The sequence below is a fragment of the Palaemon carinicauda genome, chromosome 36 (assembly GCF_036898095.1).
Source record: "Palaemon carinicauda isolate YSFRI2023 chromosome 36, ASM3689809v2, whole genome shotgun sequence".
Lineage (NCBI taxonomy): Eukaryota > Metazoa > Arthropoda > Malacostraca > Decapoda > Palaemonidae > Palaemon > Palaemon carinicauda.
Window position 1 is genome coordinate 39,755,439 of NC_090760.1, and position 7,500 is coordinate 39,762,938.

A 7,500-nucleotide genomic window follows, 5' to 3' on the forward strand; every position below is an offset into this window, starting at 1 on the left:
GTAACAAAGCAAGAAAGATCTCATTTTACCTTAATGAACAAGAAGTATAACACCCCAAAATGGATCGTGCTATTTATCAAAATATCGTTAAGCCTTTGTTAGTAGAAGATCCGCTTCCAGTAATATTTTGGATGAAGCAGCATGGACTTTTAAGAAGAGAGTTAAAGTGCCAGCACTGTAATAAGAATATGAAATGGACTAACCGTTCTGTACTACAAGATAAATATGCTTACCCTCAAACGGTTGTACATAGTGATCAGTGGAAGGCTTATTATAATATTGAAAAAGAACTAGGTCTCTCACATTATACAGTCAATCATTCGTTAAACTTTGATAAAACTACTGGTGTGCACACGCAAGCAATAGAGAGCTATTGGAATAAAATAAAGGCACATATTAAAAGCATGCGTGGCTGTAAACGAGAATTCTTGAATTCTTATCTGCATGAATATATGTGGCGTGAAAGAAATAGCACTAATACATTTTTTGCTTTTTGTGGTGCTATCGCTAATCAATACAAATTAAATTAGTTATGATTTTATCGTTTTTGTTTTTATATAAATAGATTTCCCATATTTTATTTTATTCATTTATAACTTGCATTTATGTATTTATAAATAAATGTTTGACATTTTACTTTTTACTCGCATTTATAACTTGCATTTATGTATTCATAAATAAATATTTGACATTTTACTTTTTGTTTTTGTTTCCATCATTTATTTTATTTATGAGGTTACTCAACTTTACAAGTTCGATTATAAGGTTATGCAACTTTACAAGTTTGATTGTTGGGTTATTCAACTTTACAAGAGGTCCCATGGGTTACCCAACTTTACAAGATCCAATAATTCCAGTAAACTGAGAACTACAGCTATAAAAATGGAAATGACCAGGAGTTAAAAGGTTAAGAGATAATTCTCAAATTCATCTCGAAAAAAAAGCCGCATTAGTCTAACACGCTAAATCAGTTAATCCGCAGGTCAGATTCTTCTTCATATCTTCAGAGGGGGGTCTTGAAGGTATGCTGTCCGAAGTATTTTGATGTAGATACGATGCATTGAGAAAAGAGCTTCTCTCACCCGCCACTTTCGTTTGGTTCTACTTATAGTCTATCATTGGATTACCTAAATATATGTAAAGAACCATATGAACGTAAAGTATAGTGGAGGTTTCTGATTGGCTGAGCAAATCTTTGACGAAGGCGTCTACTTTTAGGGAAATTGTCCACAACTGGGAAACTCAAGCGGTTCAGCGCACAAAATATGGACATTTGTTTAATTACCATCGATCTAGGTATTGAGGGAGAAGGTATTGAGAGAGAGAGAGAGAGAGAGAGAGAGAGAGAGAGAGAGAGAGAGAGAGAGAGAGAGAGATTTAATTAGCAATATAATAGTTTAGTCTTTAATACTGTGAATTGCTTGAGCCACAACATTCAATTTGATTATGATACTGTGGTTATATCTTTCAGGGTAGGCATTGAAATTAAAACACAGGTAAGCTTATAATTTTAATAACCAAACCTTAGCTTTTATTTATTCACTAATAATATTATAAAAAGTAGATACATAGTAAATAATAACCATAGAAGATTTAATTATATACAGCATTTAGTTCTGATTCTGTTGGTGTTGAAGAGTACTTCGAGAAATCACTTCTGATTTGGGGAAATTTCAGGGCTTGTCTAGGGATAATTTTGCTAGCTATAGTCAAACCAATCTGTCGTGGCCGCTGAAAAGAGCTCATTTCCAAAAGGTATCGCGTTCGAGCGTAAACACTTGGTTCATTTTTCCTTGAAGGAATCACTCTTTAGAGACAAGTCGAAAACCTTTGAAAACAACGAATAAAGCCAGATTAAGAGATTTGGCAACCCCATTTTCCTCTCCCTTTCTTTACAACTCTACTAAATCGTCTAAATAAGATCATCATCTTTACAATACTACCTTGGTTATTTTTTTTTTCTGCTGGTACACTGCAATATATATATATATATATATATATATATATATATATATATATTATATATATATATATATATATATATATATATATATATATATATATATAGATAGATATATATATATATATATATATATATATATATATATATATATATATATATATATATATATATTATATATATATATATATATATATATATATATATAATATATATATATATATATATAATATTATACATTAAATACGGACATCAAAGCATTAAACAATGCTTATAATGACCCTGGAAGGGTTACTTTTATGGAGATATTTCGAATCATTTTATTGTGCTGCCTTTGTCAGATACTTATCTTGCATAACCGATATCTCCAAACTTATGGTTGTCGGGTCACATCTGTTAATCAATGGTCATCCAGCTTATAAGATTAGGATTTCTTAAAGGAAGAGTCAGTTTAATCTTTATTGTATCTTTTTCCCACCCACCTCTCTCTCTCTCTCTCTCTCTCTCCTCTCTCTCTCTCTCTCTCTCTCTCTCTCTCTCTCTCTCTCTCTCTCTCTCTCTGTATATATATATAAAAGTAGATGATGAATGAAATGTTGATTTGAGAGCTCAAGATAGAGACGAATGGCGAAATGTAACAGAGGCCCTTAACGTCAATAGGCGTAGGAGGAGATGATATATATATATATATATATATATATATATATATATTATATATATATATATATATATATATATATATATATATATATAGTAAGAAGGCATTATAACTTTTAACTTTTCTTTATAATAAAAGCATAATAAGTAAATATTCAATTATGTTCAATTAAGTTTCCCGTTTTTTTTATTTCTTATTTGATTCAATTATTTTCCAAAATCATAATATTCAGATATGGGGGAATTAATAGTCTTAAATTCACGAAAAACTTTATTTGGAATGATGCAAAATTAAATCCTAAGTAATTGAATAAATATAATATATATCGATAGCCAACTTGAAAATATTTAAATTATAAGAATTCTATTTGTTTGTACATAGGTGATTTTGACCTAACATGGACAGTATAGTATATAAATTTTATTCCTCATCAGAGGAATCCAATTCAACAATAAAAGACTCTAACAAATGTTCTACAGAAAGGTCTGCTTCCTTATCTTCCTTTTGAAGTATTTCAGCGTGCCTCACAGCAGTAGCTCAGTTTTCTCTTGTTACACTATTTAGAGCTTCTTCTAACAACGATTTTTGAAGTTGTTCTTTTTTGATACATACTGCTTAACTTGCCCCCAAATCAACTATATGGCATTGTACTGGCAATGATATGGAGGCAACCTTACCACTTTATGGCCTTTTTCTAGGGCCATATTATCTATTATGTAGTTTTTTTCTTGGCATGCAGTCAAAGACTTGACCATCGTTATTAATTCATTTTTAGTCAAGTAACCTTTTGGGTCTTTTCCATTTTTAACAAGCCATTCTTTAATCAATGCTTTCCTATCTGACATTGTTGGGGGCTTATCAGTTCTCACCGAATGATAGGAAGCATTATCCATGACAATTACTGATGATGGAGGAATGTTTGGTAGTAATTTTGATTTAAACCAGTCTTGAAATACGTTCATTTGCTTGTGATAATCCCCGTCATTTTTTTGTTTGAAAAATTAAAGCAGCATTTGGTATAAATCCATCTTTGGTGCCAGCATGAACAATTATAAGTCTGTTGCCTTTGCCAGTTGGAGGATTAACACCTGTTGCCTTTTTCCCGCTTTTCTCCAACCAACATTTTCCCACACAATAATTTTGATTTACCCAGGTTTCATCTAAATAAACAAAAGGGTGATCTCCACTTTCTTTCACTTTCTTTTAACTTCTGCCAGTATATTTTCAAAGGTGGGGATTTCATTTCGTGCATAAAAACTTAACACTGTTCTTCTTAAACTTAACACTGTTCTTCTTAAAACACATTTATCAAAGTCGTCTAGAGCAGTCACAGGACAAGGTTGAAGCTTTATTCTTTTATGAAATTTCGGTTCTCCAAATTCTTCTTGCGTACATTTGAGGCTTCAGAAGTACGGATACATGCTTTGGTGACATCAGTAAAAGGGCCGCGATTCATCTTCTCTTTTGTGAAATACTTGTACACACTGGGACGGAGAATACGGTTGGGAGATGTTTCCATCGTTTATGTTTGCTAGATAATACAATCACTGTCTCAAACACTACATTTTATAACCCAAGATCAACCATCCAAGGGATTAAATATAGCTCGCTGATATTTGCTACATAAATTTACCCTTGAGACCTCCAAGGACAGGTCAATCGGATTTCAAACTTCCCTTCTGTGCGAGTCCTATTAAGACGGTAGGATAAAACTGGCAAATATCCTGGGATTATTATTTTGGGGGAAATGTACTTGGTTGAAATTATCCTTATAGAAATGAATACCTTACACTGTTAAAAATATGCAGAAAAACCGGTAAAAATCCAGTAATAAATGTTGCCAGGCAGTTACCATCTAATAAACGGAAATATTGACGTTAAATGGTGATATTAAGATCATCAACCCGTAATAAGATAACAGGGTAGGGTAAAAATTACCCTCTCCAGTATTTTACTGAATTACGGCTAAGAACAGTATATTTTTACGGATAATATCCGATTACAATTACGCTTATTTAACAGTGTACCTAATGAAATATATACTGTATGCTCGACAAGAATAACAGGAGAGAGAGAGAGAGAGAGAGAGAGAGAGAGAGAGAGAGAGAGAGAGAGAGAGAGAGAGAGAGAGAGAGAGAGAGAGAGAGAGAGAGAGCAGATTTAATCTTGTCTTAATCCAGTGAGATTAGTGAAAAAGGTGAGGATGCACCTTGGGCATACCCTGGGGAATGGCATCTGTCATTAACGGCTAGCATTAGTCTCATTCAGTTTGGATGGCTCGTTTCTAAACACAGTGTTCATTTTTCCTTAAAGTGGTCGAATTATTTTGACATGGGTACGCTGTACAGAGGAACAGAAATCGTCTCAGCGGCCACGACAGAATGGTTTTACTATAGACTAGAGAAGAATGACGACCAGTCAGAGTAACTCAGACTAGTTTCTCACTCGCAAATGAGCTTGAAGTTCGCTGTACACCTTTTTCCGTCCGCATTGGCATATATAAATCAAAGTCATCCATAGAAGGAAATATTGTGAAAAGATACGGCCTACAGTCTACACAAGAACATATTTTCCTTCGTGAAGTTTGTCAATTTGGAATATTTGTCTATAATAGGTGACAAGAAATATAATTAGAGATACCGTTCTGCTTGGGTAGATGATTCCAGATTCAAAGGTATTTGTAAAATTTTTATGGATATCGACAATAATTTATAAAATTAAATTCATTTGTTGGTTAACTAAATGCGACATATATTTGCTTAGTTATTTATTTGTGATTAAACTAATGATTATGATTGAAATCTTTGTACGAATAGAGCGTTACATAATATCTAATCATTACAGGATGGCTACAACCATGTCATGGGGATGTTACTAAGTCCATATGAAGTCGCTTATGACTCGTGCTTCAGGGAAGAAACATATGGACGCTATGAAATCATCAGGAAGTAATTTGCAACTATCCATAAAGGATAGTCTCCAACCAGTAGAGAATGTCCCTTCAAAAGAAGCTGAGTTGAATCTGGCACTTTTTGTGACGGAGCATTCATCTAATTTATTTATAGATCATTTGGGTGAACTAATTCCTTCGCTAGATCCAAAGTCAGATGTTTTCAAAAAGGTAAAGTTGCACCGCACTAAATGTTCACGATGTCAGAAATATGTACTTGCCCCAGATTTTGCTAAACTTCTATTCGAAGAAATTAGAGACCAGCCTTTTAGTTTGATTGTTGATGAAAGTACAACTGAAGCCAAAGTTTCATGTTTAGCTTTAAGGATTCGATTTTTAGCCCCAAAAAGTAAGCAATAGTTGATACTTTTTACAGACTTATTCCCCTTAAAGATACCACTGTGGAAACCATATATAGGACTGTGAAAGATTGTGTGGAGGAGGACTCTTGAGATATTGATAGATTAATAGGAATTGGTACGGATGGAGCTAATTCTATGGTTGGATGCAGACATTCGCTTATTACCTGTACTTTATTAAGACAGGATACTCCAGAGATCACATTAATCAAGTGTGTATATCATTCCCTTCATTTAGCAGCTAGTAAAGCATATGATGGGCTTCCCACAATTCTAGACTACGTAGTAAAAGAGACAAACACATGGTTTGCTAATAGCCCAAAAAGAAAGCGCATTTGTACTGAGTTATATAAAGTATAAGAAAACTCTGTACCGAAGAGAGTTCCAGGGTTAGCCAGCACACGCTGGCTATCTCGTTTGGAGGTAGTATGTGCAATTCTGTATCAGTGGGATGCACTTAAGCTCCATTTTGATATGTCTGCAACCAATGAGCGCTGCCATACAGCACATCAATTAAGTCATGCTTATAATGATCCACAAAATAAACTATACCTTATGTTTGTCCGTAAAGCTCTCAAGGAAGTCATTGAAGTTAAACTTTTTCAAGGGCCGAATGTTGATATCTCAAAGCTGACAGATGATCTTCTTGATATGTATCGTAATATCATGCAAATTGTAGTTGAACCAGGATTTTTGTCAAAATGCCCAAAAGTAAATCTTCCTAATCTTAAATATGTAAATTATCTCTTGCCACTTGATGTAATTCATTTTGGATATGACTTCAATACCTTCGCTAATGCCTGTCCTTTAAATGGGAATAAAATAATGTATGTGAGAGATCGTTGTCAGAAATATCTTTTAGAACTTTTAAATCAAATAGGCCTACAGTTGCGATTGCCTGACAACACTGAAACACTGTTGATGCTTAAAAAATTACACCCTGCTATTGCTACTAATCAGCACAAAGACTCCATTGCTCCAATTGCCATTAAATATAAAACGACCTTCACAGATATTGTTAGCTTAGAAAATGAATGGAATGTTGTTAACTTCGATCAGTGGCCCGAGCCATGTTTGAAAATAACTGTGTCTGGTCGGAAGTAATACGGAAAAAGAATTCTGCAGTTGAATCAAAATATCCAAATATTTCAAGTCTCGCCTTATCATTATTCACATTATCATTTTCTAATGCTTCTGTGGAGTGAATAGTTTCTCAAATGATTGTCGTACACAGCAAGCTGAGAAATCGGTTCGGTGTAAGATCTGTCGAAGCAATTCTTCAAATAAGATACGGCTTATCTCAAGGAAAATCCTGTGTAAATTTTGAACCATCTTTGGGCATGCTAAGAAATTTCAATGCAAAAGGCAATGAAGAGTGTGATGAGAAACAAGAGGAAGTTGTATATCTTGAACTAGATTAATAAAAATAAACAGTGTATGTGAAGCAGAATAAAGGGATAATTCAAATTTCATCTTTATACCGAATATTTCTAAAATGTAGAATGCTTTAATTTCCTATATTACAAATGATTATTTTGATTTAACTGTTTTTTAAGAAATATTAATAGCTTTG

The 7,500-nt window shown here is 33.4% G+C and overlaps 1 protein-coding gene and 1 pseudogene across 1 annotated transcript in view; both read left to right on the forward strand.

Annotated features, from left to right (window-relative positions):
- LOC137628819 (uncharacterized) overlaps positions 1 to 7,500 on the forward strand; it is a 152,929-nt gene that overhangs the window by 62,029 nt on the left and 83,400 nt on the right. The window lies entirely within an intron of this gene.
- Positions 5,275 to 7,348, forward strand: LOC137628582 (uncharacterized; annotated as a pseudogene).